This window comes from Rhynchophorus ferrugineus, unplaced genomic scaffold, assembly GCF_030347505.1.
Source record: "Rhynchophorus ferrugineus isolate W39M unplaced genomic scaffold, kcgeb_rfMv2 rfM1, whole genome shotgun sequence".
NCBI lineage: Eukaryota > Metazoa > Arthropoda > Insecta > Coleoptera > Curculionidae > Rhynchophorus > Rhynchophorus ferrugineus.
The window spans coordinates 7,700,552-7,720,933 of NW_027472580.1; the positions used below are offsets into that span (position 1 = coordinate 7,700,552).

At 32.6% G+C, this 20,382-nt stretch overlaps 1 protein-coding gene and 1 non-coding gene across 2 annotated transcripts in view; one reads left to right on the plus strand and one right to left on the minus strand.

Annotated features, from left to right (window-relative positions):
- Nucleotides 1-1,602: 1,602 nt before the first annotated feature.
- Nucleotides 1,603-1,684, minus strand: TRNAS-UGA (transfer RNA serine (anticodon UGA)). The gene has a single exon. It is a non-coding gene; the product is annotated as a tRNA-Ser (tRNA).
- Nucleotides 1,685-2,837: 1,153 nt separating this feature from the next.
- Nucleotides 2,838-20,382, plus strand: part of gus (splA/ryanodine receptor domain and SOCS box containing gustavus) — a 457,580-nt gene continuing 440,035 nt past the window's right edge. The window contains exon 1 of the mRNA XM_076415445.1: nucleotides 2,838-3,028. The gene's annotated coding sequence lies outside the window, so the exon portion shown is untranslated. The remainder of the gene's footprint in view (nucleotides 3,029-20,382) is intronic.

Sequence of the window (20,382 nt, forward strand, 5' to 3'; positions counted from 1 at the left end):
ATAGTATTAAATATAAATATGTGCAACAAACACTCACGAGTATTTTAATTCATCATAGATCATTAACGAAGCTTAAATATTAATAATATCATAAGAATAACAGAAAGAAAATGATATTTTGCTTTATTCGAATTCGCCATTTCGTCATCAAAGTATCTATTTTAATAAAACGTCTTTTGATTGGTAATTTTCATTTCATTTGACCATTAAGTTAATAATCAGTTTGGGTAAAAGTGATGTCTCCCGGGGTTGTATAAAATCTTATTATTCATTAGTCGAGTAAACCCTATGACTGTTTACAAAATCCTGCTTAAATATGCTATTATATTCATATTTAAAAGAATAACTAACGATTGTTAGTATTAAATTATCATAGAAAATGTGATATTTGCCAATTAAATGCGCATTCACCAATTGTATTCCTACCATTTCAATTTTAATAAAATGTAGTCCTCAAATTAACTCAAAATATCACGGATTCCTTATAACTAAAAAGCATTTGCTAATAGTATACATACATGTAAAATTTCATGTATCCAATAATAATTAAATCACTTTAGTCAAGACGCTAAATTTAGTAGTATTAAATATAAATATGTGCAACAAACACTCACGAGTATGTTAATATATCATAAATCATTAACGAAGCTTAAATATTAATAATATCATAAGAATAACAGAAAGAAAATGATTTTTTGCTTAATTAGAATTCGCCAATTCGTCATCAAAAGTATCTATTTTAATAAAACGTCTTTTGATTGGTAATTTTCATTTCATTTGACCATTAAGTTAATAATAAGTTTGGGTAAAAGTGATGCCTCCCGGGGTTGTATAAAATCTTATTATTCATTAGTCGAGTAAAACCTATGACTGTTTACAAAATCCTGCTTAAAATATGCTATTATATTCATATTTAAAAGAATAACTAACGATTTTAGTATTAAATTATCATAGAAAATGTGATATTTGCCAATTAAATGCGCATTCACCAATTGTATTCCTGCCATTTCAATTTTAATAAAATGTAGTCCTCAAATTAACTCAAAATATCACAGATTCCAAAATATTACAGACATGTAAAATTTCATGTATCCAATAATAATTAAATCACTTTAGTCAAGTCGCTAAATTTAGTAGTATTAAATATAAATATGTGCAAAAAACACTCACGAGTATGTTAATACATCATAGATCATTAACGAAGCTTAAATATTAATAATATCATAAGAATAACAGAAAGAAAATGATTTTTTGCTAAATTAGAATTCGCCATTTCGTTATCAAAAGAATCTATTTTAATAAAATATCTTTTTACTGGTAATTTTTAATTCATTTCATTAAGTTAAGTATTTTTTTGTAAAAAACACATATTTCTAATGTATATACTTTAATTACAGTGATCAGACGTTAAACTTAATTAAAAATTATTTATATTAACAAGTTTATTTACCATTGAAGTGGTTTATGCAACTTACGTGAATATTGAATGATCAGTTAGCTACCAAGGCTATTAAATATGTATTAAATTAAATAAACATTACGTTATGCATATAATTATTTATATAAAAAATAATTAGTTCATAACAAACAAAAAGTTTCAGCCGCTGCGGACAGGATTCGAACCTGTGCGGGCAGAGCCCAATGGATTTCAAGTCCATCTCCTTAACCACTCGGACACCGCAGCTCATGTCAAATTTAATGAGATGTAACAAACACCCTCTATGTACTAAGTATTCAATATTTTATATCATTTATGTAAACTTATATTTTAAAAATTATTTAAATTATAGAAACAATGTGTTTAAGAAAACACGTGTAAAACAAAGGAGTATAATATGCTAATTTATTTTTTGCATTCAGCGTCATCTATGAATTATTATACAATCTAAGGCGTTAGGTCAGTTTGACAGAGTAGATTTCAACTGGGTGAAAACTAAAAAATAGAAACTCATAATTTTTTATTAAAGGGCAAAAATCACAAAACTATGGTAGGGACCTGTTAATATACTTTTTTTGTTAGGCAACCCCACATTCACTGAACAGCCAAAATATAAATTATTTATTTTAGTTTTTATATTTTATATTTTAGTACTTACAATAATATTTATCAAAAGTTATATAATAAATATCAGTTATATACAAATATAATAAATATAACGAATACATAATAAAGGGCTTAACAGGAATAATTCAATAAACCGTCAAATAGGTTGAATACTTAGTTTTTCTCACTGATTCATAGAGATTATATAAAAACATATAATAATACTTATTGACAACTTAGATTGGAAGATTGTTGGCGTTCTAGGAGATTATTAAAAAAAAATATTATAAAGAAGTTGCGTTGATCCATAGCGTTATAGTATTAATAGTACAGATGCAAGTATTAATAGTACTTAAATATAATATTCTTGACTCTACTTAATATCTTTAATTTTTTGCCAAATCCGAAATATTCAATAATTTTCTATTAATATAGACCAACAAGGGTTACTCCTAAATATAAATATTTATATTTCAAATTTTATGCACTGTTTTGAAGACATTTTGTTGGCTCCAATAAATAATTATATGATTCAAATTCAAAACTACCGCTCAAATACTATTTTAATATTATCCCCTAACGGTGAAACTGTCAAGTATGTTTCACAACGGCGCCCCCTACGGGAAGCGGGACGTACTTTGAACCTTACCTTGATTATGGCGTTTTGTGTATTCTGTATAAAATAAATTAAAGAATGTATGAAATCTTCCAGTTGTTCCGGAGGCAACAATCATATGATTCGTAGTTCGGTGGTTCGCCGATAGATCGAGCATCCTAATCGCTGTCAAAAAACAATGTGAGATAGGTTGCCATAGATTATCGTGTACAGTTTTTAGGACTGTTTATGATTTTGTGTCGAACGTTTCCGTTGATCGTACAAATATTGTGTCGCGGGTGAAGCGTGTACGGTTGATTTTTCGTCGTGTAATTTTGCTAAGTTTGTGTGTCACTTGGATTTACAATTTCCGGACGTAAGACAATAACGTAAGTTTTGGTTTTATTTACAACCGATTCTCTGCATTTCCTATCGGGATTTTTATTTGATAGATATTTTACCGTATGTTTTTTTTATTTGAGACGAAGCTAGTTGCAAGTTATCTGATTTGCCCGCGAACATATTATTTGCAAATTACAATGGGGTAGGTCATTGAGGGTTATATTTGGCGGCCATATTTGTTGACAATATAAAATTTACTTCTAAAGTGCAAATTATTTGTTAATAATAAGTGTAGGGTTCGGTATTATATGTTTATAAACTATACACAATGCTTAAATGCTAATAACAGCATTGTCACTGTCAAATTAAAATTACATGTACGTAATTATTGTTAATGTTGTTTATTCCAGTATTATCAAAATTATGTTTTTTTCTTTTGTAAATTTAGTGTTAGCATGTATAATTACTTAAATTAAATGTTCGCGGATGAGCGTAATATCTGGGAAACTTTCCCAACAAATCTCAATCAGCTGATTTCTAATGTAAACAGATTTCGTCTGAGATCAGCGATTTTTTCCCCTTGAACTTTGTGTGTGATTTGTAGCTGGTTATTTTACTTTTTCCATTATGTCATTACGAATTAAATATTGTCGTTATTTTTGTTTATTTGCACATTTATTATTTATTTTTATTAGTTGTGGCACCCGAAATCATAGTGCCTTATCTACACCGTTATCATTTACTATGGCTTAAACTTGACCTAGCCTACGTCCTTGACCTATAATCTCGAGAAACCTTTAAAGTTGAGCTGACGAATATGCCTTCTTCAAAATTTAATATGGATTTTAATTGCATGTATCCATGTACATAGTACAATGTTCGTGTGTCTTTTTTAAGAATATTTTGATAAGAAATTGTTTTTGTTCGAAATTTTTATGCTTGTCATATAGATAAGAGAAGGCCGAATTTTAAACGGTCCTGCATTTTATATGTTATTTTCTATATTTGCTATTAAAATTATGAAGAATATTATTATTTGATACATGTTTCATAAACTTAATAAAAATGTAACTAATTTGGGAATATATATCATTACATTGTCAGAATATTCGATTGTTAGATTAGTCTTGAATTATTGGTATGGGTATTAAATTGAACTTCAAAAAAATACTTTCTTTCTGACTATCCAAGAATTGTTTGTTCTTAACATATTTTTGCACAAAACGTAATAAGCTCGTAGAATTTTTACAGACCTGTGATATCATCAGAAGTTTGATGACTTTTAGTGGTATCTTTCCTTAAATTACTTCTTTTATTTCATTGACATGATCTAATAAGATTCGATGGAAGTAGTTAATGTATATCTCATCTAGTAAAGCTAGTAAATACAATCCTGATTTTCTGGATGTTGATCTCGCCAATTGTAGGTTTAATTTTAAACAGATAAATTACCTCTTTCATTGATTGCGGACAATTTTAATTTACGTGCAGTGGTTGCTGCAGAAGCCAACATAACTCCTCGACAGGAACTAGGAGTGATTTTAAGGGAACATAAACGTTTATTTTTGAATCTAGTGTATATCGCCTACAACAGCTGCAAATAATGAAAAGATCTTCAAATCAAAATTAGCGATACCGTGTCGAAAACACGATGTTGGTTTGACAGCGATTCACTCATTGATTAATTTTAGTATTTCTTCCAAATTTCGAAACTGTGTGTCAGCTAAGTTACGTTACATGTTAGTCGGAAGATACTCTCAACTTGATCTAAAATTAAAAAGATGGTCTGTCAGTCAACAATAAAGCCAATTTGTACCTCTGGGGTTGCAAATATGGGGTTGCACTAAGAATTCAAATCAACTAGTCATCCAACACTGTCAAAACAAGGTTCTTCGATTGATTACCAATGCCTATCGCTATGTAACCAAAGAAGAACTGCACGATGACCTGGAAATCAAATGGATTTGCGAAGTTATCATCCAACATTTCGCCTTGAAACACGAAAGAAGATAATAAAGCCAATTTGGACCTCTAGGGTTGCAAATATGGGGTTGCACTAAGAATTCAAATCAACTAGTCATCCAACGCTGTCAAAACAATGTTCTTCGATTGATTACCAATGCCTATCGCTATGTAACCAATGAAGAACTGCACTATGACCTGGAAATCAAATGGATTTGCGAAGTTATCATCCAAGATTTCGCCTTGAAACACGAAAGAAGATTACTAAATCATACTAACGTGGACGCAATATAACTGTTGGACAGTGCGACAGGAGATTGAAGCGAACCAATCCATATGAACTAATATAAAGTGTATACCTTTAGTGTAAACTATAGCTATAAGTTATTATAATTTTATAATTGAGGAATACATATTGATGTATTTTTTCGCACTCGTCTTGCTTGTGAATTAATCCAAGTACAAGTGAACAGTAGTAATAAATTAATTGTAAATTAATGTTGTACTAAGCGTATCTAATAAAGATGTTATAAAAAAAGTTACTTAGCATTGATTTAAACAAGTGGTAAACGAAATCATCTATGCCTTGTGGTTGATTCAGAATTCGATCTAAAACTGTGCATCTTTCAAAAATCTTGCAATACGTGGCCGAACGTTGTCATGCAAGAAGATGACTGCATCTGTTAGCCTCTATATCTGATCCTTTTTGCAACAATGCGACCTACAATTTGTTCAATTGACGCCGGTAGGCATCTGTAGTAACAATTTAATTAGGTTTTTGCTACTCGCAGTATCTTACACTTTACTGATTCCTACTTATGCACAGCAATATTCGAGCAAGTCCATGGGTATTCCACTCGGCTGAATAGCTCCCTTGGACTGTACGTTGATTTTATCACTTTTCGTTTTTATCGATGTCTCAATTAGCTTCTTTTAGCTGTTCTGTTGTATTAGTCAGGTGACCCCTAAAAGCCCATATTCGCTACTGGTTATTTGTTAACTAAATGCCTTCAAATCAAATAAAAGTTTGAACGTAATCTACCTATAAAGCAGCGGGTATAAAAACTTTTCGATTAAACTTGTCACCTGAAAAGAATTAAGTTATCAAATGGCATTGATCCAAAGAAAGCACCGAGTTATGACTTAGTAACCTGGCAAGTACCGAACAATCTATCAAGAAGGGCAACTAAAAGATCACCAATTCGATTAATGCAGAAGTTCGAATGTTTGGAAAATGGCTGAACTTATTATGACTCCGAAATCGGAAAAACCATAAATTATAGTGAAAACTTATTGATAACTAGCGACCCGCCCCGGCTTCGCACGGGTGCAATGCTGATACTAAATTAAATACACTACAGAAAAAATATGAACGTTGTGTATGAAAACATAGCGGCCCGCTCCGACTTTGCACGGGCATAAAATATATATGCCTATGTCACTCAATGAAAACATGATTAAAATCCATCCTGTATTTTTGGTTCATTCATTACTGCCCTTGACCTGCACGCATTAAATTTGGAGTAAAACAATTCCTCTTCCCCTATACTTACTATGAAGATTTCCTGCTATCTTTGGAATATCTAAATTCATACAATTTTTATTACATTACACATTTTTAAACGCAAATTTTAAATTTGTAATATCTCCGAAAATATTTGTTTAATTTACATGCTGTAAGGAACCATATTGATCTATATTAATTGCACACTGTATTTAAGGTACTTAATTCGATAAAGATTAATGCCGTATTGCTTAAAATAGCTTCGTAAATAAGCTATTTTCTCACGTAAAAAGTAAACAATAAAAATGGTTAATGTGGGTTATCCCTAAAAGATAAACATATACCATCGCGGACTTTTTTGTAGACCTTTTTATGGTGTACAATACTGTAGTACATTAATTTGATCTAACTCGTAGGGTTAGGCAGCGTTTTTGCTAATTGCTAAATAAGCCTAAAAAATAGGTTAATTTACGACATCACGTTAGAAACCTCTAAAATTAGCAATGTTGCCTTAGTATATTATGCATGTATTATACATATAAACCTTCCTCTTGAATCACTCTATCTATTGAAAAAAACCGCATCAAAATCCGTTGCGTAGTTTTAAAGATTTAAGCGCACATAGGGATATAGGGACAGAAAAGGCGACTTTGTTTTATACTATGTAGTGATATTATATAATATAAAGACCAATTTTACTGCTACAAATACTACACAAAGTCTTACAAAAGCGCTTGTTAAAAAGTTTAAAACCAATCATAGATAGAAAGAATCTCATACATGCAGAACAGTTTGGTTTTATAAACGAACATTCAACACTTGACCAAGTGCATAGATTCACAGACATTATCAAAAAGGCATACATATGTTGTTGTTTTGTTGTTTGGTTAGTTCAAAAGCTATATAACGTACTGCAAAGCTTCGATAATATCTGGCATAAAAGACTGACGTATAAATTTCATAAAATGTTACGGAAGCAATACATTGAGAAGAACGAAAGTTAGGTGCTTATAACTTTAAACAAGAAGAAGTGTACTCGACAATGAAAAGAGCAGAAACAAGTTTATCGCAAGCTAGTTTTGGGACCTGTTTTTTACGTATTCTATACATGTGATATCGCAATTAGAAAATGTTACTATGGCAACATTTGATGACACTGCGATAGCTGCTATTGGATACATTTGGATCCATAAAACTTCCACACACAAGCATTAATATAAATAAGTGGATCCAGATATGGAGAATAAAAATCAAGGAGAGTAAATCAGTCATATAGAATTCACTATAGGAACAGTTACTTACACCAATACTTTCAAATTCCAACTCTTATAAAGGAAATTAAGAGATGCGCAACACATGAGTAAAGACTCCACTTCTATTTTAACACTGATGTGCTGAACTTTAGAATAATACTGGATTAGGATGCAGACTCACCGTATGATCTTGTGTAGTTCTGTATTAAGGTGTACTAAAAGGTAAAAACACTGAAAGGTAGTACTAACTTTTATTTTATTAAAGGGCCAATGGGTCTTTTTTATATAGTCTATTCAAAGTTTTTTTGGTAATAAGTCATGGATATTTGTGACGTCGAAAAATTGCAACGTTGCCGCAACAACTCTGAGTTGAACTAAAACTTTTGGTTTGGCTTTGACATACAAGAAAATTTCAATCTAAATAAAGTAATTTAACAAAAATATTATAAAATATAATTTATTTTAACATTATAAAATTTTAAAACGTCGCAATGTTCGTCGTGTCGATGAAATGTGTGAAATGTGTCGCAGAAACTCCGAGTTTTAGTACATTTTTGGCTTTGACATATAACAAAATTTTAATATTAATAAAATACTTGATCAAATATTCTATTTAATATAATTTACTTTACCATTATAGTACATCAAATGCATTTATTATCAAAGGACTTAAAACTACAATTAAGAACACAGGTATAATAGTTTGTAGGTTAAATTTGTTTTGTTTATATTGAACTCTTTTCCACACCATCCATGATGTTGAGTTTCTACGCGCGTTTTTTATGTAATGGTATCCCCCTGGAGACCTAATCCATCTAATTAACAATTATATATCTGAGAAACGTATTTTATTTTCATTCAAGAGCATATTTACCTTTTTACGTTTAGTTCTTGTTTGCATCGATGGTGTGTTTACTTGTCAAATCATCTTGGTATCACTGTATATTTTATTTCTTCTGCTACTATCTGTGTACACCATTCTTTATAAAATTAATCACTGAATTCTATCTAATTCATTTACCATATCTACAGTTAGTATTCATTTTCTCCTCATACGTTCTAACGTTATGCTCATGTTTAATTTTGAACAATAACAGTCATATTTGTGCACATAAATCTTTCACGCCCTACAATACCATTTTCTACAGTTATATTAGTTTTTCATGGAATATCCTTCTCGACCAGCAATATATCTGCAATTAATTATTAATAAATATAATGACCAACAAAACCTAACCGAGCGCTATTCTAACTTTTACCTTTTTTTATCAATTTTTGTTGTCTTTACACTTTCTTGTTACTGTCTTGCGAAGAGTGCCACAATGAACCATTTTAAAATATACAAATTTCACCAAGATACACACATTCAAATAGTTTATCTTCCTTGGTCTTATTTTATGCCTTTAAAAATTGAATTATTTTTAAGGTAATGTCTGGAAGTTCCATTAAACCTCTCCGAGGGTTATCTTTACATGGTTTAAACATATACCCTGTAAGAGTGTAAGAAAGGATATCTTACATCCCTCAAAAGCTGCATGTCCTTAATTATTTTATGTATACTTTCCAGACAGATAATTTTCTCTAAAATAATTATATTATATTATGTTTATATCGATAAAACAGTTTGTGTATTTACTGTTTTTCTACATTTCGTATATTTGGTCTCGAATTGAGCCAAGATCAAAATGGTCAAGATTCGTCACCCACTTTGTATGTAGAGGGGTATTCTTGTGTTAATCTAACGTATTATTATTCATTTTTTAACCGATGTTATTCATAGTACCCACACTAATATTCAGCGCGCCAGTAACCCGCTAAAAACATTTTCAATAAAATTGTAGGAACTTATATTATTTAATATCATCAATAATTACATCTCTAACGTAATTAACCAGTAAAAGGGGTCCTCCATTATCTCGTTCCTTTTGGAAATAACATAAGAAATTGAAATAATAAATTAAAGCCGCAATCAATTTGTGACCCTGACCATCTATTGTTTTCGGCATTTTCAAACAAAGTTATATGATATATTACGGAGCGATATGATATATTACATAAACATTTATCAAAATAATCAAAGGGCTAAAACAATGTTTGCCGGTTTATAACCTATAGTAATTGTAACTGATATTTTGGATAATTTAGCGTACATCTGACGACCGGACGACGATCAGCTGTCAGATGTATGAAAAATTCTTGAAAGCAATAGTGATAAGAGATTTTAACTCTTACCTATAAATTATTGTGGCTGTATAATTACCTGTAGTTTTTAGGTGTACTATAATATTAAAATAAATTATATTTCATAACATTTTTGTTCACTTATTTTATTTAGTTAGAATTTTTTGCATATCAAAGCCAAACTGAACTAAAACTATATATATGTACTGTAGAATATATGTACCTTCTTTAAGTACCTATGTACCTTCTTTCTAAGTCACTGTAAGAACAAATTGTAAAGTTAGCCCGCAACGACTAGTAATAGTCAAATGAATAAATTTAAAAAGGTTAAGTACTTTAAGTAAGGAATCTTCAGGTTAGAATGCACTTTCTAAATATGTTTTTGTGAATCTCAACAGATTTGCTTCTTTTACATTTTTGTGATATCAATTATAAAAATAAAAATGAATTTTTTTCGAATTCGATTTTTCGAAATATGAATCACAAAATCGAGTGTACTTTCGCGCGTTAATCTGATAAATGAATTGCAAATGATTCCAAGATAGAAATGTCAATATTTACATTGCAAAATCGAAAACTCGCACTGCGGTACTAAACCCGAGAACCACCGTTTCAATTCTAAATTGATGGTGTATTGTTTTAATTGTCGTTAGCGGTGAAAGTATCCCGAAACACAATGGCATTGTTTCGTCTTAATTATAGGTTAATTGTGTAGAAAAAATCTGTTGAAACGATTTGACATGAACGCTTAGAAAATAATTGATAAATAGAATGGTGCCACTCTCGTGTTACTAGTCACGTAAAAAATAATATTTTACGCGAGTCTTATCGAATTTAAATTTTATATCGTGTGTTGAACTGGCGATAAGTCGCAAAAGCATCATATAAAGTCTGCATATTGTAGCCGTGCTGGATTACATCTATATAAGTAAATATATAAATGTCCGTTCGCAAAAAACTCGAAAAAGTGTGATTCATTCAACAATTACTTTGATTTTTTTATGATAAGCCCTTGTGTTCTTACAGTGGGTGGCTAAATTATTAAGGACAATATTGAGATTATTTAATTTTCTAGTTTAATTGGATTTAGGTAACAAATGATTAGTTGGTGGTCTCTTATTTATTCTTTATTTGTATCTGTAATCCACTGGGATCATAAGAACTACAAAAAAAAAGCGAAAAAGTTTTATAATCTTCGTTTTGGTATTTAATATTATTAAAATATAAAAGAATTAATTTTAATATTTAGTGATGCCACCCTTTGCTGCAATAAGAGCTTCCAGCATCGCGGCATGTTCTTAATAACAGGTCGGGCAAAAGTCCCGCTATCTTTTTGGTTGCACGCCATCTTGGTTATGCGACGTTTAGCTCTGTTTTAACATCGTATTGTGTAGACGTCCGAATATTATTATGGATAAATATACGCCACAAGAACGAGCAGAAATAGTGACGATATTTATTGAAAATAATCGTTTCAATATTACCACTCAAATTGCGTCAAAATTATCCTGATCGTCCAGTGCCTCACAAAACCTCAATTTATCGTTTACATGCGAATTTTCGACAGTACGGTACGACAGCAGACAGGCCTCGTTCTGGAAGACAACGGACGTCTCGTAACGTTGGAAATGTGGCTCTGGTGGGCGATACTGTGGCAGTGAGTCTCCAGAAACATCAATTCGGGGACGTGATTCCCAGTTCACACATTTCTACGCGCAGTTTAAGGCGAATTTTGAAAACTGATTTAAAAATGTTCCCGTACAAAATTCCAAAAGTTAGTCCAAAAATCACTACCGAGAGATCCTGATCAACGAGTTGAGTACAGTAATGGAATCCTAAGGCTGTCTGGTGAAATAGAAGATTTTTCGTGATTTACTTTTCAGTGACCACATCAATAAACAGAACAGTCGGTTTTGGGGAACACAGAATCCTCAATTAATTCATGAAACATCATTGCATCCACTAAAACAACTGTATCGTGTGATATTCATACTGGAAACATCATTGGTCCCTATTTTTTTGAAAATGACCAAGGTGTTGCAGTTACTGTTACTGCTGAACGGTCCCAAGACTTGATTCGAAATTTTCTTTAATTCCAAATAAACTTTTTATGAAAACCAAACTTACTTATCTTTTCTTTGAGCAAAGTTATAGGCATTCAAAATGGTAGCGGAACTTTTGCTCCACGTTATACATCTTCTTGGAGTTTGGAGTTTGGATGCCATTCTCTGATGAGAGTTTCAATTAATTGCTGCTTGGTGGTAATCACTTCTTTTGCAAGCGCTCGTTTGGTGAGTTCTCACATGTTTCCTTTGGGATTCATGTCTGGTGAATTCCCTGGCCAAGACAAAACAGTAATTTTTTTTTCGCCAAATATGTAGTAACACTTCTAGCTTTGTGATACGGTGCCGAATCATGTATAAACATGTAGTTGTCATCGTCAGGGAACTACTCATTGATATGTGGTAGTCACCGGGTGTCTTGTATTGGTCTTATTTCATTATCCTTTCTACAATGTATATACGTCCTATACCTTTGGCTGAGATAACATACTACACCATGATACTAAACGGGTGTCTTACAAAATAACTTTTGTCAATAAAAATTTGGAGCTTGATGAGTTGTGAGTCGGAAAAGCACATCTATAAATTAATAGAATTAATACTAGAATATTTTATAAACTAATTGTATTGTTCATAAGGGTTGTACTTACTCGACTCCAGTCATATTCCGATATTGTTAGCGCAGTGGAGTCGTATCTTTTTCATGCTGTGGGTTACACCCTCGTAGTTTATGGTCGCAGTTAAATGAGCAAGGTTCTTTTTACCTTTTTTAAGTCAGATGTTTCTGATCTTTTGATCAGTAGGAGGTGTGGTTATTCTTTTTTTGTCACATTTTTCAACGATTCGCTTCAAGAGGCTTCGATCATAAGATTTTAATTTCAATTTCGATTGAGGACAGATTTCGGGACTCCAGCAATAAGTGCTATCTCTCTGGGAATGTATGGGGTACGGTAGCAATGTTTGTATCTCTCTACATTTTCTTGGAGACGTGTCCAAAGCATCATCCATCCTGAAAAGTTGAGAATTTGAGGTAATCGCGTCGAACCATTAATAAAATGTACATTCGTGGAAAAAAACATAGCAAGTGTTACTACACGGGCATTGCTTATTATTTTGACTGTTTTAGACACAAAAGTCTATTAAAAGCAATTAAATTATAGTCTCTAGACAATGTAATAATAATGCAAAGCACGCGTTTTAACAGACAATGACTAAATGAGAAGAAACGTCACACAATTAAGAAATAACGCGTATACTATGTTGCCACTTTACAAAAACAATAGTAATGATAACAGTACCTATTTAAGATAAAATAAACCTTTAGAATCAACATAATTTATTTAAAACAAATATACTAAAGTATACATTATATAAATAGGAGTACTGTCCCAAATAATTTGCCCATCTATACTATCTCTTTTACTGTCCTTTTATATTTATTGGTTCTTTTCATTAATTAATTAAAAGAGGTCTAATCTTCAAGGCGAACCAGCTTGGTCTACCGGTTGACCTAATCTCCCTGATTGACTCATACTTGGACGGTAGGTTTTTTCAGCAAGTGAGGATCGGTGACGCAGTCTCCTCTCGTAAACAGATCTCCGCAGGAGTCCCTCAAGGTGCTCCACTAGCCCCTGTCCTCTTCAAACTTTATATGGCTGATTTCTCCACAAACATTCCCACACAACCTTTTATGCAGAGCTTTCTTTACCACCGGTTACAATCCCGACGCTATCCGCAACAGACTTTGAGCTCAACTGAACCAGGCGATTACGTGGTACAAATTCTGGCAGCTGCAGATAAATCCAAACAAAACTCAGGCTATTGTGTTCCACCGTAAGAAGGAGTTCCGCGCTTATCACTTCCAAATAAATAAAGTCCCTATCCCCTGGCCGCAGAAGGTATCATACTTCGGTCTCCAGGTATGATACCTTCTTGGTTTGACCGCAGGTTACAATGGCTAGGCCCAAATCCAGCACGCTACCTGCAAAGACAATGGCGTTTACATTCTTCTCTTCCCACTCCACTGCAGAAAAAGTAAACTCCAAACGACAATCCCAGTCGTTACCAGCAAATACCATTTGGTTCTAGCTGGTCATTCTGGAATGAGCAAAACAAACCTTTTCGTTCGATATTAAATATATTATAAGAATTACTTTATTATTCATAATTAGGATTTGGGAGGGTAACATGTAGAATTTGGCTTATACATTTAATTTGAGGATTGATGTCTCAAGCTTGCATATGCAAAACACCGTCAGTGTCCAAGTCTCGGAGTCGTAGAGAAAGAAGCATTGATTATAACACTTCCTATTTCAGGCGCACAATCTTAAAACAGCAAAAGCTGCTGCAGTTTGGCTTACCCGGCTTCCCACTTCAGCGGTAAATGTTCTTTCTCTCATGTATTACTAGTCGCAAGTTCTTAAAGTTCTGCAGTTGCTTGTGACTGAATTCCATTAAGACTTACAATAGAACCCAGTTATCAATAGTTTTCTTCATTAATTATCGTTATAATAATTCTGCCATGTGAGCTATATCAGGAAGAATGCTGGAGGCCCCAAAAAGCTGGAAGTCTCATCAGCGAACATAAGAAAATGACGAGCAATACAGAGTGACAGACGCAAACTTATCCTTTTTTATGGCAACTTTTGGGTATACAAATACGTGAAGGGTACACTGTTGCACCTCGAATAGGAATATGTACTTGCCTGACATAGGGCTTATGATTGCTGTCAAAAATTGCGTTCTTTCGGCATGATATCGTCATATTGCCATTAATATACGAAAAAATTATGAAAGATGTGGAAAGATGTGTGTTCGGCTTCTTTTTAGCCATATCCTGAATGGTAAACCTTTATATCATTATTTTTACAGTTTCTTTCTTTTGTTTAATGAGATTATTTCTGTTGGTGATACTGAAGCAAACTTCTTCTTCTTTCTCTTCAATGTCTTCTTTCAAAGGCTTCTTGTTGCGTAGTAGAATGATTCACACGAGGTTTTACACAATCCTTCAAAATTAATTTATAATCATATTAACATAATACTTATAATGAAGACACTATTGTTTGCTGTGTGTTTGACAGTATTTTTTTTCACGAAAATTACGTTACATCCTACGTCAGATCTTATCTCGATATTTAAATTCTAAAACAAACGGAAACAGCTAAACACGTGGGTATTCTGCTGGTTATCTGCCACATGTTCGGAGACTTATTCATATATCCTGATAAAAGTAGTTTTTTACGACATTAAGGTTCAGCGATCTTGACAACTTAATACTCCATAGACAATTTGCCGTGATTTCTTTCTGAAGATTTAAACAACTAGTCCTATCAAAATATCGATAACAATAAAAGAGTACCGAAATCACAATATTGACGTATCGATATCTAGGTTTATTATCTGACCTACAAATAGATGAAATTTTTTTACGTACTTGACATATTTGTTTAATACTACATTTTTGATGCACTTTGATAACTTGTAAACAATTATATAACATTTACTTAATATATAATTATCATTATCTGTATAGTTAACTAAAATTGTGTTTACAAATTAATTATTTGTGTTATTATCATTGTAAATGTTTACGTTTTATAGACATTTGACGTATAAATGTTATATCTACGTGTTTTCAGTAGATTGCTGTTTTTATCAAGGTCATATTTATCAACATTCTTTTATTAATGTTTCGTCAAATTAGCATTAGCAATCAAGGCAAAGAAAGCCCTTTGACATATTAACCAACTTCTTTAATGCTTGCATTCGGTTAAGTTATGTTCCAGATAAATGCAAAATGTAAAAATCTAACTGAAATGGAATCATACCGTTCTATTGCTTTATTGTCAGTTATGGCTAAACTCTTTGAGAAATTGACTTTGAAACGTCTCAAACCTATTCTCAATCAAAGTAAGCTGATACCATCTCACCAGTTTGGTTTCCAGTACGTCCACTCAACAATTGACCAAGTACATCGAATTAACAGGTCAATTGAAAAGTTCCAAAAGATGCGTGTATAAATTTGACAGCTGCCGGATTATTGGTTTGTGAATATAGTATTTTGAGTGAAGCAACTTTTGTTATTGAGGAAAAAATGGATAAAAAGGAATTTCGCGCGTATATTGCTTTTTGACGGAAAAAAAATACAGTTGAAGCAAAAACTTGACTTGATGCCGAGTTTGCGGATACTGCCCCAGGAAAATCAACCATCAAGGATTGGTATGCTAAGTTTGGATGTGGCGAAATGAGCACCGAAGACGGTGAACGCAGTGGACACCCAAAAGAGGTTGTTACCTACGAACATATTTAAAAAATCCACAAAATGTTTTTCAATGACTGTAAATTGAAATTGAATGAAATAGAAGATACTCTATATATATCAACTGAACGTGTACATCATATCATTCACGAACATTTGAGTATGTGAAAGCTCTGTGAAAAGTGAGTGCCGCGCGAGCTCACTTTTGTCCACAAATAAGGACGAGCTGATGGTTCGGAGCAGTGTTTGAAGGTGATCAAGCGTAATAAACCCGAGTTTTTGCACAATAGATGAAACATTGCTCCATCATTTCACTCTGAGGTCTAATCGAAAATCATCCGAGTAGGCTGCACACGATGAACCCTCTCCAAAGCGTGGGAAAACGCAATAGTCGGCTGGCAAGATTATGGCATCTGTATTTTGGGATGGGCGTGGAATAATTTTCATTGACTGCCTTGAATAAGGAAGGACTACTACCATTAGGCCACTATTGCATAGCGTTATTGGACCGTTTGAAGGAAGAAGTCGCCAAAAATGCTGATGTATATTGTGAATCCGCTTTGGTATGTAGGCTTTTGTGACTTTTAGTCACGTACACCAACAGATGATTTGCCGATGTCTATTAAAGGAGGCCTTGGAACCACGTCAACAGGGAAGCTTCCAGGCTTCTAAATGTGCATAACGTCATTAGAGGTCCTAAATGACGAAAACCATCCGATCTTACTAATGTCTGAATACTAAGTAAATCACTAGAAAATATTATAGTTGTAGGTGATAACTCTTCTAGCTATTTATTCTTAATAGTAAAGTGACTCAAATGATGAGCTCCGATAACGGCTACTCGTTGTTGTTCAGTATTGCAATGTCCATATTAAATGGTCCTTTAAGAAGCTCTTAAACCATTTAGCTCGCTATACCATTTAAATTAACCACAAATTCTCACAACAACATTCGATGATACAAATTGAAGCAGATAAGGAAAGGTAAGTTTTGGAATAAAGAACCTACTTTGTACCGTAAACTTCATTGGTTACATAGCGACAAGTATTCTGGATATGCATAAAAGTTTTTCAAGTATTAGTGCAACTCCATATTTGCACCCTATAAGTCCAAATGAGCTTCACAGTTGACTAAACCAATCTTTTTGATTATAGATCAATTATCAGTATGTTCTGACAAACCAGTACAGTTCTGTGATTTTGAGATTGATCTGCTCTGCGTTTCGTTTAACGAACACTAAATTATTTTTTCCAAAAGCCCTTTATTTCCCATCCAAGATGTAATGAACTTTGAAAAGCTTGAGAAACAAATATATTTGACGTAATAGTGATATAATACTAGTCAACAATATAGTTTTGTTGCCATTGATGTAAAAATGGTTTCGAATTATCTTGGCAAGAATATTTGCTTTGGTTTTCTTTTAAATCTATATGTTCATTTACTTAAAAAAAGTGTATAAATATCAAGAAATATCAAGTATTTACTAATCGCTTGTTCTAGTGTTTAATTATTATACATGAAAGTTAGAAAGGGGAAAATGTTGGAAAACTTAAGATATGCTTCAGAGAAGCACCTTTTGTAAGCTTTTCTTTTATAATTTTTTTGAGAACAATCACTTTTAGATCCTATTGGATCCCTAGCCTTTTGTGTTCACTATAATTTCCCAGATTCTCACCAAATATTTCAAGGTGTCTGGAGAAAGTGCAACTTTATGCCCATTTTTTCTTCTAAAGTTTTAAAGCAAAATCAGTCATAACTTCGTAAGTTGTGGACCTGTTTTTAGTTTTTCGATATACAGACTAGAAGATGTCTTACGAATGTATTTAAAAAGTTATCTTTCCTTGTTCAACGATTTGATGAATGATACTTTACTTAGCTCATTAATTATATTTTCTTTACTAACAATTAAGGATTTTTTCAACGACCATACATCTTGTTCTAAGTGAACTTACCTGTATATCACAGACAAGTAAAACAAGGGTATTTTGACTGTCAATCGTGCTAATCAACTAAAAAGCTGACCATTTTCGTCAACATAAACATCCTGTGGCATCCTTCGACCGATCTAGGCTTATATTTGTACTTGCCAATTGTGATTGTCTATAGGGAAGAGTGTAACATCCATAAAAAACTACCACAGAAACTGAAACTGTAAATATTTTAAAGTGATTGTTGTCCTATTAAAGAGTCAAGAGACAATTTCTGTTAATGCCAAAATTAGCCTTTGAGTAGCCCATATCCCATTAGCTGTTTGTGACTTTCTGAAGTGATAAATCTAAAGCATTGAACTAAAACTATGGGAAAATAAGATATTTAATAACTCTGTAGTATTGCTCTCGTTTGTTCGTCCAAATTAATTTAAACATTACAATATTATTTGCTGACTTTCAAATATTAATACATGTTAGGAAAAAAATACTATTCATTCATTTCCGAAACAAATGTGCATTAATTTTACTATTGTTTCATTATGAATTAAAATGAGGTGATAGTTAAACAAGATATTTTAAAATATAATTATCTTTATTATTTAAATATTTGATTATTCCGAATGAGGTTGTGTGCTAGTAAATATGGTAAAACAATTATTCGCATATTTGTTTTTATTATTTTAACCTAATATATTATATGTTCGTAGAATTAAATGAATGCAAAACGTAGACATAAATCGCTATATTAAGTATACATAATATCAGGCTTATAAATTAATTTTAAATAATTTACAACGGGTGGTGTTACGTTGTGTTAAAAATAAGTTTTACTTTTTTACTTCAGTATGAAGAAAAAAACGCTTAAATGTCATCGAATGCTGTGTGAAGCTTATACCAATCATGCTCCATTGATTTCAATATGTGAATTCTGGTTTCGACGTTTTAAAAGTGGTGATTTGGACACTGAAGACTAAGAGCGACCCTGGGTTACGACTGGGGTTATCGTAGTTGGTTATCTACCGAGGTTTGTGGATGGGTAGGAATTTTATCAAGGTGTTGTCGTGTTCTAAGGCGCCTATGGAGAACCTTACACTGAGCATGTTCGTGAAACTCTTCACGAACGGCATTCCTGATTGGAGGCATTAGTGAGTGTTGACGTCCCTCATAAAACATGGGGCATTGAGTAAAGCGCGGAATTTTTTGGATTGGAACACTTGAAGTAGTGCAAGTTGTCTCTCAGAGACGTTCCTGTACCACACCTGTGCTCCGAAGAGGCAGACTGGAAGGACTAACATTTTATCCAGAGTCGTTTTCTGAGGGATTGGGTGTTTACTTTTTCTGCAGAGGGGTGGGAATAGTAGACTATATACGCCATTGCCTTTGCAGATAACGTGCCGGATTTGGTAGGTATCATACCTTCTAAAGTCAGGGCATAAGAACTTTATCGATTTGGAGGCGATAGGCGAGGAACTCCTTCTTGCGGTGGAATAGAAATAGTCTAGAGGGAGAGTTTTGCTTGGGTTTATCTGCAGCCGCCAGAATTTGTACCTTTTGTAGGACGGAGATTTGGAGGTATTACTCTGATTACTTTGCTGCCAAGCTAACATTTTTCCTTCTACACGGAATCGCCATTATAGAGATGACAAAAGTTGTAGAAAATGGAAAATATTTCGATTAATAGTCAATACTTAATAGTCAGAATTCAGTCACAGCACTTAATATAATTCCGTTGCTATTCAATAATTTTGTCGTTAAATATTTAGGCAACCATTTACGTAGATTTGTAGTGACATGCTGGAAGGTTACCTTAATGAATATAATGCATGAAGGATGTACTACCATTAAAAAATCTACGTTAATGTTTCGCAAAACAAGCCGATAATTGTTAACTGTAAACAAATAATTTAAAAAGAACCACACAATTATCAGTGACTGTTGCAACAAGATAAAAAGTCACCGACCTTGATTATGTAAATACATTTTATAGATGTCGCTACCGGAGAATCGTACAATTTGATTAAAATGTTTAGTTTTATATTTGCACCACTAGACTGTCCAGTTGTTTTTGTCGTCTTCTAAGCTAGACTCGAATTTTGGTATATATTATTAGGCCTATAATTTAGTTTTAAAGGATTTGTTTTGTAAAGAAATATTGAGAAAAAGCGGTACTATGTATTTTATTCAAAGTATTGTTCATTGATGGCCATTATTTTTTCTCATCTCTCAGATAATTTACAGATTTCATCTCG